The sequence below is a fragment of the Coregonus lavaretus genome (assembly GCF_964263955.1).
Source record: "Coregonus lavaretus genome assembly, chromosome: 1".
Lineage (NCBI taxonomy): Eukaryota > Metazoa > Chordata > Actinopteri > Salmoniformes > Salmonidae > Coregonus > Coregonus lavaretus.
In genome coordinates this window covers 1,343,062-1,366,584 of record NC_139988.1, presented here as the reverse complement: position 1 = coordinate 1,366,584, position 23,523 = coordinate 1,343,062, and the positions used below count along the sequence as shown (strand labels likewise).

The following is a 23,523-nucleotide window of genomic DNA, read 5'->3' as shown; positions in this document are numbered from 1 at the left end:
GCTCTAAGGTTACTACAGGACCAGGATCAGTAAACACTGATCTAAGGCTAGGTTACTACAGGAGCAGTTAATCAGTGTGGTGCCATGACTGCAATTGGTTCAAGCCCAGGACAACACAGAAATGGGTATGGACCTGAACTGGCAGCTGGAAGGCTCCCATGTACTATCTCCTGCCATTGTGCCCTTGAGCAAGGCACTTAATGCCCCACAATTGCTCTCCAGCCAGGGGTGCTGCACCACTGTTGCCTCTATTGCACCACTGTACAAGTATTCCTTGTATTGTACTACACTGCCATTACTGTATGTTTGGCTACTATTTCATTGTGCTATGTAAACTGTCCTGTAATTCAGAACAAATAAATTGAGTTTATTGCTATGCCTACTTAAATGTTTGACCATGTGAAAGACTGTCTATATTACTCTGGCTGCCTAGTTTGAGTATTTATGTGAATTACTTGTTTATTGTGATATTGTGAGAGACTAATATATCGCATTACAACATGTTTACTTTGCCAACAAATGAGAGAGCTGAAATGATACCTTTGACCTTGAGATGGGTTACATGGAATACTAATTGAAATCTGGGCACGGACAGGCCTATGACATCTCAAATGTAGCCTAATATTGAATGAACTCCTGCAAAATTAAGTATTTATTGCAGTACAATGATACATCAAATATTATTTTTGTCTCAGGAAAAGGAGTGGAGAACTATGGTAAGATGTATTTCGTTCAGTATCTAGAAAATATGCATCACTGACGAAGTGAATTATTATCAGAAACATTTTAATCTGAAAATGTTTGCAAGGGGAGAATATTTAGGCTATTGTGTTTTCTCCCTGGCCCCGTCCAGGGGAGCAACATCCCTGTTTAGAGCTATTGTGTTTTCTCCCTGGCCCCGTCCAGGGGAGCAACATCCCTGTTTAGAGCTATTGTGTTTTCTCCCTGGCCCCGTCCAGGGGAGCAACATCCCTGTTTAGAGCTATTGTGTTTTCTCCCTGGCCCCGTCCAGGGGAGCAACATCCCTGTTTAGAGCTATTGTGTTTTCTCCCTGGCCCCGTCCAGGGGAGCAACATCCCTGTTTAGAGCTATTGTGTTTTCTCCCTGGCCCCGTCCAGGGGAGCAACATTGAAAGAGAAGGCTATTTATTTATTATCATTTAATTGTCTTCTAGGGCAACACGTTATGACTGAAGAGAAGCTGCAAGCCTAGGCCTATTTGACTAGACAAGTTGACTAAAATAGCCTATCAAATTTAGGAAATTATAAGCCGATAAATATACAAATGAGACTTAAAAGTGTATTTTTCCCCTACACCCCAGTGAAAAAAGTTAGCCCACCGTCTCTGCCTGTCATACAAGGAGTCTACCGTTAGGCTTCAGTGTCCGCACACCTCCCCTATACGGCCTGTTGCTTCTCGTTACTATCCAGGCCAAGTAACTCACTTCCTCTGAAGTGTCTGGCTGGCTAGCTCCGCCTCCGACTTCTCCATGTACTGACTAGGCTACATGTAACCTCGCTTTTCCCTCTTTATAAGTAGACTGTGTTTACTTTTCTGCTTGTAACGTGCACTTGACATGTTGAGTTCTCTGGGGCAGCTAGCTAGCCGGATGTAGAATGGGGCCGCGCGTTCTAAATGAGTTTGTTTATTGTTGACGTTCCAAAAAAGGTCTTTACAGTTATTTTCAGTAGCTCTCTACTCTGTGAAATAGAAATAGGATGTGTTGCCTTCATCTCTTGGGGAGTTACATAGGTTATGCTAAAGCAAAGTGGTGAAAGAGAGGCCAGATTGAATTGAACAGAGTGTTTCCAATGTCTCATCACAAAACCCCCAGATGTGAAAACCCCCACAGGCGCACACACACACACACACACACACACACACACACACACACACACACACACACAGGCACACACACAGGCACTACTGAGATTTCCACCGATCTCCACCAAGTCCTTTGTCACAGTAGCATTTCACTGGAAGGCTCCCCTGACATTTAATTCTCACATAAATGTAATACATTTCGGCTGTCTGGGAAGAACAGGAGTCCGACGCGCACCACACACACAGTCCAGGAGGGCTGGCAGGGAGGGAGCTAGCTGATGCCATTGCACTGTGCATGTTGGGCCGGTCATGGGGCTGTGTTGGGTATCAACACTGACAGGGTTTTTCTTTCCTCTTCTTTTTCACCATCCTCCTCTTTTTGAGACTTTCTCATAGGGAAACATTTTCTTAACAGCAATTAACGTTTAAACAGCTATTTTATTTATTGTTTATCACAATGCAGCTGCGCTGCTGCCAGCAAAGGTTTGGGTCTCACCTCGCAAAGTTTGCATTTCCTTCTTATTTAACTCCTCAAAGTATTGCCATACAGGACTTCACTGCTGTCGCTTGGATTTCTCTGCCATTTTTCCAACTGTTAACAACGATAACGTAGTGGTGGAGAGTAGTGGTGGAGAGTAGTGGTGGAGAGTCAACTCCAAAATAATTGATTCCTCGACTCCTTGCACATCGATAAAGTTAGAAGCCAGAGAACAATCAAAAGGACAATCTTTAAGAAGATCTTTGAGTGTCAAGGTTCCGCTATTCTGTATTTTTGGAACAGAGGAGACCGATTAGTTGCCATACTTCCGAGAACATAAACACTTGCATCTTTCATAACGAGCTAGCGAGGGAGAAGGGATGGGCACAGTATAGGCAGGTTGGCCACCAGGTAGACAGTCAGAACCATGTACTAGGCCTATCTATCAGTATAGGCAGGTTGGCCACCAGACAGACAGTCAGAACCATGTACTAGGCCTATCTATCAGTATAGACAGGTTGGCCACCAGGTAGACAGTCAGAACTGTGCACTAGGCCTATCAATTGGCAATCAAAAGCTGTATCTCGCATTGGAATGCTGTATCTCACAATTGCTTGGCTTGCGATGTCTTGCAACGTCAGTAAAGCAGGCCCTATCATCAATGACTTAGGCTATGCTATTCTAAATGCAACAGAATGAAGACAGAACACACACTTACTGCACTTACTCAGATGACTGATGATAGGCTAAAATAAATGGATAATAAGATGATAGTTGGAGCTGTATTGTTAGATTTCAGTGCAGCCTTTGATGTCCACATGGTTGGAGAGTTATTTATCCAATAGAACCCAGAAAGTGTTATTCAACGGAAGCTTCACTAACATCAGATATGTACAGTGCGGTGTCCCTCAGGGCAGTTGCCTTGGGCCGTTACTCTTCTCTATTTTTACAAATGATTTGCCACTTGTTTTACAATAAGCTAAAATTACTATGTATGCTGATGATTGCACACTCTACACATTGGCACCTACAGCCAGTGTGCTCACTGAGACTCTTAGCAAGGAGTTACAGTCAGTGTCAGAATGGGTAATTTAGCAATAAACTGGTCTTAAATACATCTAAAACCCAAAGTATTGCATTTGGTTCAAAGCATTCTCTTAGACTTAAACCTCAAATGGAGTTGTACATAAAGGGTGTGACCATTGAACCAGTTGAAGAAGCTGAACTCCTACGAGTAGCACTGGATGTTCAGTTATAATGGTCAAGTCATATTGACAAAGTTGTTGTGAAGATGGGGAGAGGTGTGTCTGTTATAACAAGATGTTCTGCGTTTTTGACACAAAGATAAACTGTACTAGTTCAGGTCTGTCCCATCTTGATTACTGTCTGTTACTGCAGCAAAGAAAGACCTAGAAAAGCTGCAGCTGGCTCAAAGCAAAGCAGCATGCCTGAAGCATGATAGTCTTTCAGTGTTGAGGAGAAATTGACTACTTCTCTTCTAGTCTTTTTAAGAAACGTGTGTGTTGAAAATGCCTAACCACTTGTATAATCAATTTGCATACACTTCAAACAGACATACATACATACCCCACCAGACACGCCACTATAGGTTTCTTCACGGTACCCAAACCAAAAACGGATTTAATGCGTCACTCAGTGTCTCGGAGGTCTACGGACAATTGCTTCGACCTCATGGCTCGGTTCTTGCTCTGACATGCACTGTCAACTGTGGGACCTTATATAGACAGGTGTGTGCCTTTCCAATGTCCAATCAATTGAATTTACCACAGGTGGACTGGAATCAAGTTGTAGAAACATCTCAAGGATGCTAAATGGAAACAGGATGCACCTGAGCTCAATTTCGAGTCTCATAGCAAAGTGTCTGAATACTTATGTATATAAGCTATTTCCATTTTTTATTTTTATATACAACAATACGCCATTATGGGTTATTGTTTGTAGATTGATGAGGATTTTTTTTTTTACTTAATCCATTTTAGAAAAAGGCTGTAACGTAACAAAATGTGGGAAATGTCAAGGGGTCTGAATACTTTCCAAATGCACTGTAACATTTTATTGGTTGGAAGAATTTTGTATAATAATTGAAATTGAACAATTCTTAGTTTTGAATCCGGCGTCATTTTGTGTATCAGTTCATAAACCATGTGCCTTAGAATCAGTACAATCTCTTCCCAACTATTTTGCAATCTGTATGGCACAGCTGTCAATTTCTTGGTCCTTAAATAAAACTGGCATAATTTTTTATTTATCACAATTGTCTTTAACCACTTCCATTTTTGCAGTAATGCTGCCATTAGTTGGTTGTAATTTTGGATAGAGCAGACATTTCGATATATTTTTGTTAGCTGCATGTGTGACAACTCCACCAGTCCTATTTATGATATCATTTACAAAGATTATACCGTTTTTTCCCCGCTTTTTTTTTTCAATTAGTATATTTGACTTTAACCATAATATTTGTGGTAATATTTGTTCTGTCTTTTCTGGTGGATTAAACTGAAATTGCAACCAACTTTCTATGGCTTGTTTTAAAAATAGCTATGTTTTGGAGATTATTTCATTTCCAAATAACCGAAAGTGAGAGGATGTAATCTGAATAAAGGGAAAAAGGCCATTCTTGAACACGTGGTGAGCCATTCTTACTAATCTGCTAGAGAACCAGTTCAGATTTAAGTATAACTTTTGTATGACTGAAGCCTTTAGAGGTCTAATGTTTTAATATTTAATAATTTCTGCCCTCCGAATTCATATTCATTATATAAATATGCCCGTTTAATTTTGTATGGCTTGCCATTCCAAATAAAATTGAATATTTTTTTGCTCATATAATTTAAAAAATAAGTTGTGAGGTGTAGGCAGGTCCATAAGCAAATCGGTAAACTGGGATATGACTTTCCATGGTAGCAAGATCTTATCTATTTTTGCTAACTTTCTATTCAAATGTATTGTAGTGAGATCATTTATTTATTTCGTAATATGTATACAGAGTATATCCACTTCACCGTCAGACCATTTTATTGGTAAACTATACGGTAATGTAAAAGTTGTATTTTTTTGTGCAATTATAGTAATTTGGTTGTAATCCAGAGAGTTTAGAAAAATTAGCTAGATCCTCTATGAGTCTGTGGAGGGATCCGAACTGTGGATTTAAAAGAAAACAACATGAATCACCAGCGTACAATGACACCTTGGATTTTAAGCCTTGGATTTCTAGCCCATTGATAATATTGTTGGATCTGATTTTAATAGCTAATATTTCGATGGCCATAATAAATAGATATGCCGATAGTGGACTAACTTATTTTACTACTCTGGACAGAAGTAGCCATTATTTACTATTTTACACCGATGGTTACTATACATAACTTTTAACACATTGTGTAAGAAATTCTCCAAAATTGAAATATTCCAGACATTTATAACATTTTTGACATGCGTTTTTCCGGATTTTTTTGTTGTTATTCTGTCTCTCACTGTTCAATAAACCTACCATTAAAATTATAGACTGATCATGTCTTTGTCAGTGGGCAAACGTTCAAAATCAGCAGGGGATCAAATACTTTTTCCCTCACTGTATATAAATTCCAGTCGTACTTTATCAAAAGCCTTTTCAAAGTCAGCTATGAATACCAGGCCTGGTTTCCCTGATGTTTCATAGTGTTCTATTGTTTCCAGTATTTCTCGTATATTATCTCCAATGTATCGTCCATGTAAAAAAACACCTGTCTGATTAGTATGAATAATATCCGACAATACCTTTTTAATTCAATATGCTATACATTTTGCTAGAAATTTTGTGTCAAAACACTTAAGTATAAGGGGCCTCCAATTTTTTTATGGACTTGATCTTCATATTTACCCCCTGGGTCCTGTTTCAGTAATAGTGACATCAAACCTTCTTTTTCAGTATCTGATAATCTACCATTTTTATAGGAGTGGTTAAAACATGCTAATAATGGTCCTCTGAGTACATCAAAAAAGGTTTGATATACCTCAGCTGGCATGCCATCCAGCCCTGGAGATTTCCCTGACTTAAAGGCTTTAATTGCATCAGTAAGTTCCTCCTCTGTAATTTGGCCTTCACATGAGTCTTTCTGTACAGCTGTTAATTTTACATTATTAATTGAAAAAAAATCCTTACAATCAACTTCGGTTAGTGGAGATGGAGGAAACTGAAACGGAAACATATGTTTAAAGTACTTTGCTTCCTCTTTCAAAATATAATTTGGTGAATCATGGGTGACTCCATCATTTGTAACAAGTTTCAGTAAATTATTTTTGGTAGCATTTCTATGCTGAAGGTTAATAAAGAATTTGGTTCATTTTTCCCAATATTCCATCCAGCTCGCTTTATTTTTTATGATATATTACACTTGATCTTTCTTGAATAAGTTCATCCAGTTATTTTTGTTTTTCCTCTAACTTATTCTATGCCTCTATGGGACAGTTTTTATTGCTATCTATCTGTAGTGTTAGTCCCTCTATTTCCTTTGTTAATATGAACTCTTTTGAGCGAAATTGCTTTTGTTTTAAAGATGGGTATTGAATTGCATGGTCTCTAAAGGCACATTTAAAAGTGTCCCATACAATAAAGGGATCTGCTGTACCTATGTTATGTTGGAAAAAGCAGTTATATATTCTTCTGTTCTTATAAAAAACAAGTTATCATCCAGTAGGTTTTGATTACATTTCCAATATCCTTGACCACGTGGGAATTCTGTAAGAGTAATGTATATGCCAATTATTTGATGGTCCGACCGCATTCTGTCCACTTTCAACACTTTTTTTAACTTTTGGTGCCAGCGAGCATGACACAAGAACGTAGTCAAGACGACTAGCTTATTGGTTATATATATATATATTGTATTTATTTTAATGTAATATCTTATGTTGTTCTCTGTCTATAGCTGTACTTTATCATGTATTTGTTCTATTTACGTTACACCCCAGGAAGAGTAGCTGCAGCATGAGCAGTAGTTAATGGGGATCCTAATAAAGGAAACACTTGTATCATTAGCAAAGAGCAGGTGAGCCAGCGTGAGGGAGAGGGGGGAGGAGGCAGGCAATAGGCTAGGATATTGACATGAGTGAGATGCAACCCTTCGCTCTCACACGGTCACACACGGTATCTGCGCATGTTCACGGGTTTCGCTTCAAGCTGTTCACAGATTGGTAGCCAGGGCACCAAAACAGCGGAGAAGTTGAGCCTCGCGCTTCAACGCTCTTAGTTGTTGCGGAAATTGACCCACTATGCTGTTTACTTTCTGCATCTGTCATATTGCTGAGTCTACCTTTTTAATTAAAACTTCAAAGGGATTTTTCGTTGATAGAACACGTTTCCACTCTGACTGTTGTCTGTCTGATAGAAGACGTTTCCACTCTGACTGTTGTCTGTCTGATAGAAGACGTTTCCACTCTGACTGTTGTCTGTCTGATAGAAGACGTTTCCACTCTGACTGTTGTCTGTCTGATAGAAGACGTTTCCACTCTGACTGTTGTCTGTCTGATAGAAGACGTTTCCACCCTCACTTGAAAATGGGCGGCCTTTGCACCCCCCAGCCCTTACACAGTTGGTAAAATGGTATGATTGGGGAGCTTAGAGGCACCATATAAAGGACTCCTTGCGAAAGTGATCTTGGTCTCAATGGGACTTTGTTAAATTAAAGCTAAAATAAAAATAAAGCAGTATCTTCTGTTTCTCAAATTGGGCTTGATCTCATGCTGGCCCAATGTCTACCTTCCTAGGGGTTTTCTTTCATTACACATGCTCAAAGTGTTCTCACAGACACCTTGTGTAGTTTACATTTGATGACGATAACAGTTTGAAGTTCACTCAATGGGGTTAGTGCTGTGTTGCTCAGCTCACGCTTAAGAACAACTTCTTATTGGAGGAGTTTTCCAATAACGTTAGAAGCCAGAGAACAAAATGAACATCTTTTAAGATCTTTGAATGAACGTTTTTTTACTTTAAAACTTTGATGATAGGAGTTTGCCTGTGGTGTAGCCTTACTGTTATATTTAGTTGCATCATGTAGCAATATCCAGAGTTCATTTTCAAATTCATTATCGGTGATAAAGTAAAATTACAACAAGCAAGCAATGATATACTGTAAAATTAATCTGATGAAATATTTGTTTTTGTTTATTTGTACAGAAGTTAGGCCTGGTTTTTAATCAAAGATGGCACGTTTTGATAATCTGTCCACTTTCAAGAAATCCTTAGAAATGCTCTTTCACTTCCCAGTCGGGAGCAAGTGTTTCGGAGGAAAGATATAAAAAGGCCAGAAGAACTTAGTGGAGTGCTGAAGTATGCCATTTAATTATTTAGTTCTCTCTCTCTCTCTCTCTCTCTCTCTCTCTCTCTCTCTCTCTGTCTCTCGCTCTCTCTCTCTCTCTCTCTCTCTCTCTCTCTCTCTCTCTCTCTCTCTCTCTCTCTCTCTCTCTCTGTCTCTCTCTGTCTCTCTCTCTCTCTCTCTGTCTCTCTGTCTCTCTCTCGCTCTACTCTTCACCATCTGTCTAGGGGATTAATAATATGTTACACTGGTCAGGTGTTCTATTCTCCCTCTCATAGCAACCTTAGATCTACTTAGAGAGCAGAAGCCTCATTTACACTAAATATCTGCGTGCGTCATTTCTGAAAATAATAAGTACGTTTAAACTTGGCGCACGCCATACATAAGCATGTTTCCCGTTATAAATCAGACCTGTCATGAAACTGTGCACGTGTGAACGAGCATTATAACTCCATCAGGAAAACACCTTCCATTCACCTTTTATGGTGACAATAACACCCTTTATTTGCTGTATAATTTGGAAGTATTGGAATTAGGCCACGGCGGTTTCTACTTTTTAAAAGAAAGAGCAATGGCAAATTTGATCACATTTCTGTAGAGGTGTGGGCAGAATGTTTTAATCTATTATAGTGACTTTTTCAAACTAAACATGCTGCCTATAGCAAGTGCCAAACACTTACAGTGCCTTGCAAAAGTATTCAACCCCCTTGGCGTTTTTTCTATTTTGTTGCATTACAACCTGTAATTTAAATGGATTTTTATATGGATTTCATGTAATGGACATACACAAAATAGTCCAAATTGGTGAAGTGAAATTAAAAAAATTACTTATTTCATTACATTTTACAAAATGAATAACAGAAAAGTGGTGCGTACATATGTATTCACCCCCTTTGCTATGAACCCCCTAAATAAGATCTGGTGTAACCAATTACCTTCAGAAGTCACTAATAATTAGTTAAATAAAGTCCACCTGTGTGTAATCTAAGTGCTCAGTATATACAGTTGAAGTCGGAAGATTACATACACCTTAGCCAAATACATTTAAGCTCAGTTTTTCACAATTCCTGACATTTAATCCTGGTAAAAATGACCTGTCTTAGGTCAGTTAGGATCACCACTTTATTTTAAGAATGTGAAATGTCAGAATAATAGTAGAGAGAATGATTTATTTCAGCTTTTATTTCTTTCATCACATTCCCAGTGAGTCAGAAGTTTACAAACACTCAATTAGTATTTGGTAGCATTTCCTTTAAATTGTTTAACTTGGGTCAAACGTTTCGGGTAGCCTTCCACAAGCTTCCCACAATAAGTTGGGTGAATTTTGGCCCATTCCTCCTGACAGAGCTGGTGTAACTGAGTCAGGTTTGTAGGCCTCCTTGCTCGCACATGCCTTTTCAGTTCTGCCCACAAATCTTCTATAGGATTGAGGTCAGGGCTTTGTGATGGCCACTCCAATACCTTGACTTTGTTGTCCTTAAGCCATTTTCCCACAACTTTGGAAGTATGCTTGGGGTCATTGTCCATTTGGAAGACTCATCTGCGACCAAGCTTTAACATCCAGACTGATGTCTTGAGATGTTGCTTCAATATATCCACATAATTTTCCTTCCTCATGATGCTATCTATTTTGTGAAGTGCACCAGACCCTCCTGCAGCAAAGCACCCCCACAGCATGATGCTGCCACCCCACGTGCTTCACGGTTGGGATGGTGTTCTTCGGCTTGCAAGCCACCTCATTTTTCCTCCAAACGTAACGATGGTCATTATGGCCAAACAGTTCTATTTTTGTTTCATCAGACCAGAGGACATTTCTCCAAAAAGTACGATCTTTGTCCCCATGTGCAGTTGCAAACCATAGTCTGGCTTTTTTATGGCGGTTCTGGAGCAGTGGCTTCTTCCTTGCTGAGCGGCCAGTCAGGTTATGTCAATATAGGACTCGTTTTACTGTGGATATAGATACTTCTGTACCTATTTCCTCCAGCATCTTCACAATGTCCTTTGCTGCTGTTCTGGGATTGATTTGCACTTTTCACCACCAAGCAAGTGGCACCATGAAGACCAAGGAGCTCTCCAAACAGGTCAGGGACAAAGTTGTGGAGAAGTACAGATCAGGGTTGGATTATAAGAAAAATATCTGAAACTTTGAACATCCCACGGAGCACCATTATATCCATTATTAAAAAATGGAAAGAATATGGCACCACAACAAACCTGCTAAGAGAGGGCTGCCCACCAAAACTCACGGACCAGGCAAGGAGAGCATTAATCAGAGAGGCAACAAAGAGACCAAAGATAATCCTGAAGGAGCTGCAAAGCTCCACAGCGGAGATTGGAGTATCTGTCCATAGGACCACTTTAAGCCGTACACTCCACAGAGCTGGGCTTTACGGAAGAGTGGCCAGAAAAAAGCCATTGCTTAAAGAAAAAAATAAGCAAACACATTTGGTGTTCGCCAAAAGGCATGTGGGAAACTACCCAAACATATGGAAGTAGATACTCTGGTCAGATGAAACTAAAGCTGAGCTTTTTGGCCATCAAGGAAAACGCTAAGTCTGGTACAAACCCAACACCTCTCATCACCACGAGAACATCATCCCCACAGTGAAGCATGGTGGTGGCAGCATCATGCTGTGGGGATGTTTTTCATCGGCAGGGACTGGGAAACTGGTCAGAATTGAAGGAATGATGGATGGCGCTAAATACAGGGAAATTCTTGAGGGAAACCTGTTTCAGTCTTCCAGAGATTTGAGACTGGGACGGAGGTTCACCTTCCAGCAGGACAATGACCCTAAGCATACTGCTAAAGCAACACTTGAGTGGTTTAGGGGAAACATTTAAATGACTTGGAATGGCCTAGTCAAAGCCCAGACCTCAATCCAATTGAGAATCTGTGGTATGACTTAAAGATTGCTGTACACCAGCGGAACCCATCCAACTTGAAGGAGCTGGAGTAGTTTAGCCTTGAAGAATGGGCAAAAATCCCAGTGGCTAGATGTGCCAAGCTTATAGAGACATACTAAAGTTTGTGTGGAGGAAAGGGCATTCTCACGGCAAGTTCAGTTTTTATGAATGCCAACTTTTGCGGGAAAACTGGTGCACACATGTTTTGTGGTTTATTTTGTACGTACGCAATGTTTATAAATGAAGCCCCAGAAATGGGGTCAACTAGTATTTGACATCTTTCAAATATTTTAGCATTTGACTGAGCCTACCTGAAGCGTTTGACTATTCCTGCACTTTTGTTACCAGTCTATTGGGTCCGTTGCACCAGGCAAGCTGCCAAGCTCAAGTAAGCCCAACCAAGGTATTTGAACGACAACAAATACTATTTGAACCCAACCCTGGTCTGTTAGAGAGTAATGGATGATCTGCAGTAATGTGGTGCGACCTATTCCCCGAGTATCTTAATATTCATAATGTTATGATGTGTGTGTGGGGCACAATGGAACAATATAATTGGTTCCCCATATGCACATAATGCCTAGTGGCAGGACACTGCACTTGTTTCCTTTCCAGCCATTAGTTTCTTGTCAGCAATCAGCCCAGAGTAGACTGATCCTCACTGAGGTAACTCAGCCTAGCTGTAAACGAGTGTAAACGAACACCTGAGTGGAGCAATGAGCACTGGTTTATTGAAACAAATGTCCTGCCACTAACACTGCTGGAGGAGAAACAGGAAGCTCTAACACATTGACAATCCTGTGTGTGTGTGTGTGTGTGTGTGTGTGTGTGTGTGTGTGTGTGTGTGTGTGTGTGTGTGTGTGTGTGTGTGTGTGTGTGTGTGTGTGTGTGTGTGTGTGTGTGTGTGTGTGTGTGTGTGTGTGTATGTTGGCACTGGCCCTGTGTGTAGGAGCCTGATGTATGCCTAAGGCCATGAACTCACTACTAAGAACCATTGTCAGTTGACAGGTCTAACATAGTGAACTTGTACTGGGGGACTGACTCAAATGCTGACAGATGAGAGTCCATACTTTAGATGTTACTACTTGTCTATACACACCCAGACAGTCCAAACCCAACAGGGTGATTTAGTAACAGAAACCAGTTGTTTTTGTAGAGCAGTGTAACCCATCGTTGCAATGTAGAAATAAAAACAGCATTATATCCCACTATTACTAGTGCCTTCAGAAAGTATTCACACCCCTTGACTTATTCCACATTTTGTTGTGTTACGGCCTGAACTCAAAATGCATTAAATATGTGTTTCTCACCCATCTACACACAATACTCCATAATGACAAAGTGAAAACATGTTTTTAGAAATGTTTGCAAATGTATTGAAAATGATTTACATAAGTATTCACACCCCTGAGTCAATACGTTAGAATCACCTTTGGCAGCGATTACAGCTGTTAGTCTTTTGGGGTCAGTCTCTAAGAGCTTAGCACACCTGGATTGTACAATATTTGCACATTATTCTTCTAAAATTCTTCAACCTCTGTCAAGTTGGTTGTTGATCATTACTAGACAGCCATTTTCAAATCTTGCCATAGATTTTCAAGCCGATTTAAGTCAAAACCGTAACTAGGCCACTCAGGAACATTCAATGTCGTCTTGGTAAGCAGTGTATATTTGGCCTTGTGTTTTAGGTTATTGTCCTGCTGAAAGGTGAAACTGTCTACCAGTGTCTGTTGGAAAGCAGACTGAACCCGACTTTCCTCTAGGATTTTTCCTGTGCTTAGCTCTATTCCTTTTATTTTTATCCTGTAAAACTCCCTAGTCCTTGCCGATGACAAGCATACCCATAACATGATGCAGCCACCACCATGCTTGAAAAATGTGAAGAGTGGTATTCAGTGATGTGTTGTGTTGGATTTGCCCCAAACATAACACTTTGTATTCAGAACATAGTTAATTTCTTTGCCACATTTTTTGCAGTTTTACTTAAGTGCATTATTGCAAACAATTTTTATTCTGTACAGGCTTCCTTATTTTCACTCTGTCTTTTAGGTTAGTATTGTGGAGTATAATAATAATGTTGTTGATCCATCCTCAGTTTTCTCCTATCACAGCCATTAAGACATTTACATTTACATTTTAGTCATTTAGCAGACGCTCTTAACCAGAGCGACTTACAGGAGCAATTAGGGTTAAGTGCCTTGCTCAAGGGCACATTAACGTCATTTAGCAGACGCTCTTAGCCAGAGCGACTCACAAATTGGTGCGTTCACCCTATAGCCAGTGGGATAACCACTTTACAATTTGGGGGGGGGGGGGGGTTAGAAGGAATACTTTAGCCTATCCCAGGTATTCCTTAAAGAGGTGGGGTTTCAAATGTCTCCGGAAGGTGGTGAGTGACTCCGCTGTCCTGGCGTCGTGAGGGAGCTTGTTCCACCATTGGGGTGCCAGAGCAGCGAACAGTTTTGACTGGGCTGAGGGGGAGCTGTGCTTCCGCAGAGGAAGGGGAGCCAGCAGGCCAGAGGTGGATGAACGCAATGTCCTCGTTTGGGTGTAGGGACTGATCAGAGCCTGAAGGTACAGGGGTGCCGTTCCCCTCACTGCTCCAAAGGCAAGCACCATGGTCTTGTAGCGGATGCGAGCTTCAATTGGAAGCCAGTGGAGTGTGCGGAGGAGGGGGGTGACGTGAGAGAACTTGGGAAGGTTGAACACCAGACGGGCTGCGGCATTCTGGATGAGTTGTAGGGGTTTAATGGCACAGGCAGGGAGCCCAGCCAACAGCGAGTTGCAGTAGTCCAGCAACATTAAGGCAGTTATATACACTGCATTAAGCTCTGTAACTATTGGTCAAAACATTGTGCTATATAGGGATTCCATTTGGAACACAACCTGTATCTCAGAGCTGTTTCTCTACTGGAAGGTTTAAGGGCTGTTTTCACTCACATCCATTAGCTTCAGATAGATAAAGCCACCACAGACACACACAGGCACACACACGCAGAGGTAAAAATAACTTTGTTCCTTCTCTCCTTTTAGTGTGTTTCCTCCCCTCCATGAATTCCTAATGTTGAAGAGTGTTAGAGTCTTGCCTAAAAGAGGCTGCTGGCACACAGCAACAACTAAACAAGAAAGCAAACTCACTCTGCATCCTGTGAACATGTAGACCTAGGTATCTCCCAAGAGGGGGTGGGTTGGCTAGTGCTCTTCAGACACACAGCAGCTGCAATAGCCTCACTGGTTTTGGTGGAATAAAAGCTTATTCTGGAGCGATAAATCACATCCAGCCTGAACTGTGCAATGTAATAAGGAGTGGTAGTTTCCAACAGGTCGATATGTGACCCAGCACTAATTTTCAGGCATATGTAGGAACATTTGTAAACGTTTATATATATAAATATATATATTTTTTTTTTACATTGGGTAAAACTCAGAGCTAGAAAATTGTATATCATACACTGCAGTTGTGGAACAATGGGAAAGTAATTCTGCTTTGAAAGTTGATAAACTTGTTACCCCACTTTTGAGAAAATATCCCTTGAATGTTTTGGTACACCTACTGGAGAGCTCTTCTTTGTCTCCACCTATTCAGCATCGTTCACAAGCTCTTAAGCCTTAGCCCCACCCATCTCTTTAAGGATTTCACATGTAAGGCCATGTGCTAAACAGAGTGAGTAAGGTACTGTAGTAAACAACCAAAGTTTTCAAGACTAAAAGTTGTGAAAATAGTATTTGTATTTATTAAGGATCCCCATTAGCTGCTGCCAAGGCAGCAGCTACTCTTCCTGGGGTCCAGCAACATTAAGGCAGTTATATACAATTTAAAAGATAACGTGACATTATATTATAACACTTTACCCAATACATTTAGTGTGTTCCCTCAGGCCACTACTCCACTATCACATATTTCCAATACAACATCCATGTGTACGTGTGTGTAGAGTGAGTGTCTATATGTATGGGTGTATGTGCCTGTGTGTGTGTCTCTTCACAGTCCCCGCTGTTCCACAGGGTGTATTTTTACCTGTTTTTTAAAATCTGATTCTACTGCTTGCATCAGTTACGTGATGTGGAATAGAGTTCCATGTAGTCATGGCTCTATGTAGTACTGTGCGCCTCCCATAGTCCGTTCTGGACTTGGGGACTATGAAGAGACCTCTGGTGGCATGTCTTGTGGGGTATGCATGGGTGTCCGAGCTGTGTGCCAGTATTCCAAACAGCGCGGTACATTCAGCTCTTCGACACCTCTCACAAAAACAAGCAGTGATTAAGTAAATCTCTCTTCCACTCTGAACCATGAGAGACCGACATGCATGTCATCAATGTTAGCTCTTAAGGGCCAGCCGTGCTGCCCTGTTCTGAGCCAACTGCAATTTTCCCAAGTCCCTCTTTGTGGCACCTGACCACACTACTGACCAGTAGTCTAGGTGCGACAAAACTAGGGCCTGTAGGACCTGCATTGTTGATAGTGTTGTTAAAAAGGCAGAGCAGCGCTTAATTATGGACATACTTCTCCCCATCTTAGCCACTGTTGTATCAATATGCTTTGACCATGACAGTCTACAATCCAGGGTTACTCCAAGCCGTTTAGTCACCTCCACTTGCCCAATTTCCACATTATTTATTATGAGATGTAGTTGACGTTTAAGGTTTGGTGAATGATTTGACCCAAATACAATGCTTTTAGTTTTGGAAATATTCAGGACTAACTTATTCCTTGCCACCCATTCCAAAACTAACTGCAACTCATTGTTAAGTGTTGCAGTTATTTCAGTTGCTGTAGTAGCTGACGTGTATAGTGTTGAGTCATCCGCATACATAGACACACTGGCTTTACTCAAAGCCGGTGGCATGTCGTTAGTAAATATGGAAAAAAGCAAGGGGCTAGACAGCTGCCCTGGGGAATTCCTGATTCTACCTGGATTATGTTTGAGAGGCTTCCATTAAAGAACACCCTCTGTGTTCTGTTAGACAAGTAACTCTTTATCCACATTATAGCAGGGGGTGTAAAGCCATAACACAATAGTTTTTCCAGCAGCAGACTGTGATCGATAATGTCAAAAGCCGCACTGAAGTCTAACAAAACAGCCCCCACAATCTTTTTATCATCAATTTCTCTCAGCCAATCATCAGTCATTTGTGTAACTGCTGTGCTTGTTGAATGTCCTTCTCTATAAGCATGCTGAAAGTTTGTTGTCAATTTGTTTAATGTAAAATAGCATTGTATCTCGTCAAACACAATTTTTTCCAATAGTTTACTAAGGGTTGGTAACAGGCTAATTGGTCGGTTGTTTGAGCCAGTAAAGGGGGCTTTACTATTCTTAGGTAGCGGAATGACTTTTGCTTCCCTCCAGGCCTGGGGGCACACACATTCTAGTAGGCTTAAATTGAAAATATGGCAAATAGGAGTGGCAATATCGTCCGCTATTATGTAGCCTACAATAAGGAAAAACTCCAGGTAAAAATACACTTAATCTATTCCTTGACATTGGTGCAGGTCATGTTGTTCTTCACATTACCGTCTCTGGTTAACACACACTACAGTTGTCGGAAGTTTACATACACCTTAGCCAAATACATTTAAACTCAGTTTTTCACAATTCCTGACATTTAATCCTAGTAAAAATTCCCTGTTTTAGGTCAGTTAAGATCACCACTTTATTTTAGGAATGTGAAATTTCAGAATAATAGTAGAGAGCATGATTTATTTCAGCTTTTATTTATTTCATCACATTCCCAGTGGGTCAGAAGTTAACATACACTCAATTACTATTTGGTAGCATTGCCTTTAAATTGTTTAACTTGGGTCAAACGTGTCGGGTAGCCTTCCACAAGCTTCCCACAATAAGTTTGGTGAATTTTGGCCCTTTCCTCCTGACAGAGCTGGTGTAACTGAGTCAGGTTTGAAGGCCTCCTTGCTCCCACACACTTTTTCAGTTCTGCCCACACATTTTCTATAGGATTGTTTTTTTTTTTCTTCTTTAAAATATTTTTTTTTTCCTTACACCAGCCAGAGATGCCTTCACACTAACTTATCTTTGTATTTTGACATGGAGTTATAGAAATGGGATAGAAACCTTGACTTTGTTGTCCTTAAGCCATTTTGCCACAACTTTGAAAGTATGTTTGGGATCATTGTCCATTTGGAAGACCCATTTGCAACCAAGCTTTAACTTTCTGACTGATGTCTTGAGATGTTGCTTCAATATATCCACATAATTTTCCTTCCTCATGATGCCATCTATTTTGTGAAGTGCACCAGACCCTCCTGCAGCAAAGCACCCTCACAGCATGATGTTGCCACCCCCTTGCGTCACGGTTGGGATGGTGTTCTTCGGCTTGCAAGCGTCCCCCTTTTTCCTCCAAACATAACGATGGTCATTATGGCCAAACAGTTCTATTTTTGTTCCATCAGACCAGAGGACATTTCTCCAAAAAGTACGATCTTTGTCCCCATGTGCAGTTGCAAACCGTAGTCTGGCTTTTTTATGGCAGTTTTGGATCAGTGGCTTCTTCCTTGCTGAGTGGCCTTTCAGGTTATGTCGATATAGGACTCGTTTTACTGTGGATATAGATACTTTTGTACCTTTTTCCTCCAGCATCTTCACAAGGTCCTTTGCTGTTGTTCTGGGATTGATTTGCACTTTTCGCACGAAAGTACGTTCATCTCTAGGAGACAGAACGCGTCTTCTTCCTGAGCGGTATGACGGCTGCGTTGTCCCATGGTGTTTATACTTGCGTACTATTGTTTGAACAGATGAACGTGGTACCTTCAGATGTTTGGAAATTGCTCCCAAGGATGAACCAGACTTGTGGAGGTCTACAATATTTTTTCTGAGGTCTTGGTTGATTTCTTTTGATTTTCCCATGATGTCAAGCAAAGAGGCACTGAGTTTGAAGGTAGGCCTTGAAATACATCCACAGGTACTCCTCCAATTGACTCAAAGGATGTAAATTAGCCTATCAGAAGCATCTAAAGCCATGACATCATTTTCTGGAATTTTCCAAGCTGTTTAAAGGCACAGTCAACTTAGGGTATGTAAACTTCTGACCCACTGGAATTGTGATACAGTGAATTATAAGTGAAATAATCTGTCTGTAAACAATTGTTGGAAACATTACTTGTGTCATGCACAAATTAGATGTCCTAACCGAGTTGCCAAAACTATAGCTTGTTAACAATTTAAAAAAAAAATTCTAGCTGATTTCTAGATTAGCAGTCCTACTCTTAAAGATACTTCCTTAGGAGTTGATTAGGCTATAGGCCTACATGGTCACAACATGAGTCCCACTAGTTGTCTAGAATGACTAACCACTTCAATATGATGCTGATTGCTGTTTATCTGTTGGGCATGTTCATGCTACAAGGTGGATGCTGACCACTGCAGAGCCCCTACAGTAATGTTGGTTGTTATTGACATTGAGATCCAAGCTAAAATATATCTCTGTCATCACATCCATGAAGAATGCTTTTATCAAATAATGTTCGCAAGACGAGGATGGAGCCTCATTGTCAGATGTATCCCACAAGGGAAATAGAGCTTAATATTCTGTATGCCTACGCGCTAGGCTACTTTGTGTCTGTGTGCAGGAAAGGAATGTACTGGAGAACACAACAGCTTTGATCTAGTGAAGTAGTGGGGATGTGATGATCATATTGTACTGTCAGGGGAGGGAGGGAGGGAGGGAGGGAGGGAGGGAGGGAGGGAGGGAGGGAGGGAGGGGAAGAGAGAGGAGAGAGAGAGAGAGAGAGAGAGAGAGAGAGAGAGAGAGAGAGAGAGAGAGAGAGAGAGAGAGAGAGAGAGAGAGAGAGAGAGAGAGAGAGAGAGAGAGAGAGAGAGAGAGAGAGAGAGAGAGAGAGAGAGAGAGAGAGAGAGAGAGAGAGAGAGAAGAGAGAGAGAGAGAGAGAGAGAGAGAGAGAGAGAGAGAGAGGGGAAAAAAGAGAGAACGAGAGAGAGAGGGGAAAAAATGAGAGAACGAGAGAGAGAGGGGAAAAATGAGAGAACGAGAGAGAGAGGGGAAAAATGAGAGAACGAGAGAGAGAGGGGAAAAAGAGAGAACGAGAGAGAGAGAGAGAGACTTTAAATGTGCTACACATATGATTTTATTTTTGCATTTTACTTTCACAAAATGTCCATAATATATCTGCAGTAATAGTGGAATGATAGTGTTTCACAGTATTACTTACCCGTCAGTGTTGTGATTGGCTGTGATATTTGACTATTGATTTCTCCCGCTGGAGCAGCATCTGTTGTCAAAATGGGAAAGCTGTTCTGACTTTGGCTGTCTTATATATATTATAGAGTTTTTACTAAATAAAGTAAAAGAATAAAAAGTAACACAATAAAATAACAACAATGAGGCTATATACAGGGGGTACCGAGTCAATGTGCGGGGGTACAGGTTAGTCAAGGTAATTTGTACATGTAGGTAGAGGTAAAGTGACTATGCATAGATAATAAACAGCGAGTAGCAGCATTGTAAAAACAAAGGGGGGGGGTTAATGTAAATAGTCTGGGTGGCCATTTTATTAATTGTTCAACAGTTTTATGGCTTGTGGGTAGAAGCTGTTAAGGAGCCTTTAGGACCTAGACTTGGCGCTCCGGTACCGCTTGCCGTGCGGTAGCAGAGAGAACAGTCTATGACTTGGGTGACTGGAGTCTTTGACAATTTCTTGGGCCTTCCTCTGACAACGGACAGGATGTTCTCGATGGTGCAGCTGTAGAACTTTTTTTTTGGTTAGGAGCCCGTAAAATGGCAGCCATCATTTTTCACAGCACTTGTGCGTAAGTAATACTGTGAAACACTATCATTCCACTATTACTGCAGATATAAACTCAGCAAAAAAAGAAACATCCCTTTTCAGGACCCTGTCTTTCAAAGATAATTAGTAAAAATCTAAACAACTTCACAGATCTTCATTGTAAAGGGTTTAAACACTGTTTCCCATGCTTGTTCAATGAACCATAAACAATGAATGAACATGCACCTGTGGAACGGTCGCTAAGACACTAACAGCTTACAGACGGTAGGCAATTAAGGTCACAGTTATGAAAACTTAGGACACTAAAGAGGCCTTCCTACTGACCCTGAAAAACACCAAAAGAAAGATGCCCAGGGTCCCTGCTCATCTGCGTGAATGTGCCTTAGGCATGCTGCAAGGAGGCATGAGGACTGCAGATGTGGCCAGGGCAATAAATTGCAATGTCCGTACTGTGAGACGCCTAAGACAGCGCTACAGGGAGACAGGACAGACAGCTGATCGTCCTCGCAGTGGCAGACCACGTGTAACAACACCTGCACAGGATCGGTACATCCGAACAGCACACCTGCGGGACAGGTACAGGATGGCAACAACAACTGCCTGAATTATACCAGGAACGCACAATCCCTCCATCAGTGCTCAGACTGTCCGCTATAGGCTGAGAGAGGCTGGACTGAGGGCTTGTAGGCCTGTTGTAAGGCAGGTTCTCACCAGACATCACCGGCAACAACGTCGCCTATGGGCACAAACCCACCTTCGCTGGACCAGACAGGACTGGCAAAAAGTGCTCTTCACTGACGAGTCGAGGTTTTGTCTCACCAGGAGTGATGGTCGGATTCGCGTTTATCGTCGAAGGAATGAGCGTTACACCGAGGCCTGTACTCTGGAGTGGGATCGATTTGGAGGTGGAGGATCCATCATGGTCTGGGGCGTTGTGTCACAGCATCATCGGACGGAGCTTGTTGTCATTGCAGGCAAGACATCCTCCTCCCTCATGTGGTACCCTTCCTGCAGGCTCATCCTGACATGACCCTCTAGCATGACAATGCCACCAGCCATACTGCTCGTTTTGTGCGTGATTTCCTGCAAGACAGGAATGTCAGTGTTCTGCCATGGCCAGCGAAGAGCCCGGATCTCAATCCCATTGAGCACGTCTGGGACCTGTTGGATCGGAGGGTGAGAGCTAGGGCCATTCCCCACAGAAATGTCCGGGAACTTGCAGGTGCCTTGGTGGAAGAGTGGGGTAACATCTCACAGCAAGAACTGGCAAATCTGGTGCAGTCCATGAGGAGGAGCTGCACTGCAGTACTTAATGCAGCAGGTGGCCACACCAGATACTGACTGTTACTATTAAATGTATGTTAGTCACATGTCTGTGGAACTTGTTCAGTTTGTCTCAGTTGTTGAATCTTGTTAAATTCATACAAATATTTACACATATTAAGTTTGCTGAAAATGAACACAGTTGACAGTGAGAGGACATTTCTTTTTTTTGCTGAGTTTATTATGGACGTTTTCTGAAATTACAAACTTCAAAAAAAAGTATGTATAGCACTTTAACAAGAACGCAAAGGCAATATGAAAGGTTTTGAGAGAGTTCTTATCTGCCTCAGGGCGTTGAGACCATCATATACTTTCAGCAACTGTTGTTAGCACATTAGATGTTGTTTTGTTGTGCCAAAAACTTCTGGCCTCTGTAAGTGTCCTCTGCTATTTCAGACATCTTTGATGTACTCAGACCTTTGTGTTAATGTTTAGCCATCACTCTGCTCAAAACGTTGAGGGGTGGTTTCCCGAACACAGATTAAGCCTAATCCTGGACTAAAAAGCAGTTTCAATGGAGGTTCTCCATTAAGCATGCTTCTTAGTTCAGGAGTAGTTATAGGCCTGATCTGGGTCCAGGAAACTGCCCCTCAACCGAGCCCAACTGAGCCCCTCAATGTTTTAATATAATTCCTTTGCCATTGTTTTTCTCACATTTTCCCTTGGCATGAATGCTGTTGCTTTTGCATGGTGCTTTTGACTTCATGGTGACGTAAACGGTGGTCTTTGAAGATAGACGTGTACACTGGGTTGTAGAACTCCTCAGTCTTCCTCTTACAGCCAAACATGATATCTCTTTGACTCACTTACAGCCTGTTGCAGTAATCAGATGATAACAAAACAACACAACACAGATGGGAATTCTTCTAGGGCTATCTGATCATCATAAGACATTCACTGAGTGGCCTGTGTGGTCCAACAGTTAGGCTACTGTACAGCGTAGACTACCTGAGTCAGCATGGGTTAGAATCCGACTGACTGCCCTTCTGACTCATAACCTCTCCTACCTTTCCTGTCTCTTATTTCCTGTCCTATTTCAATATTTATTTATTTTTGTGTGTAATTTTTGTAATAAAAAAATAAAAAAGACATTTGTTGATTTAAGCAGAGACCACCACCACCTTTTTGACCCTTTACGTTGGTCCCCAAAGCATCACTGTATTGTATCAATTGATTCTCAATTTGCTTTACCCTCTGAAGAAAAATGTATATCATGTTAATGTAAATTTTCCACATTTTGCCAATTCATGGTAATTGAATTCACCTGCAAGATGACTCAAGAAATGTCTTAATATATACTAATATATGATAATATATACCATTTAGCAGAAGCTTTTATCCAAAGCCATTTACAGTCATGCGTGTATACATTATACGTATGGGTAGCAATGGGAATCAAACCCACTATTCTTGTCATTGGAAGCGCCATGCTCTACCAACCGAGCCAGACAGGACCATGTGTATTTACCATGCTCTACCAACCCAGCCAGACAGGACCATGTGAATTTACCATGCTCTACCAACCCAGCCAGACAGGACCATGTGAATTTACCATGCTCTACCAACCCTGCCAGACAGGACCATGTGTATTTATCATGCTCTACCAACCCAGCCAGACAGGACCATGTGTATTTACCATGCTCTACCAACCCAGTCAGACAGGACCATGTGTATTTACCATGCTCTACCAACCAAGCCAGACAGGACCATGTGAATTTACCATGCTCTACCAACCGAGCCAGACAGGACCATGTGAATGTACCATGCTCTACCAACCCAGCCAGACAGGACCATGTGAATTTACCATGCTCTACCAACCCAGCCAGACAGGACCATGTGAATTTACCATGCTCTACCAACCCAGCCAGACAGGACCATGTGAATTTACCATGCTCTACCAACCAAGCCAGACAGGACCATGT

At 41.4% G+C, this 23,523-nt stretch overlaps 1 protein-coding gene across 2 annotated transcripts in view; it reads left to right on the top strand.

Annotated features, from left to right (window-relative positions):
- lmbrd1 (LMBR1 domain containing 1) overlaps positions 1-23,523 on the top strand; it is a 186,213-nt gene that overhangs the window by 29,303 nt on the left and 133,387 nt on the right. The gene's annotated exons all lie outside the window — the stretch shown is intronic.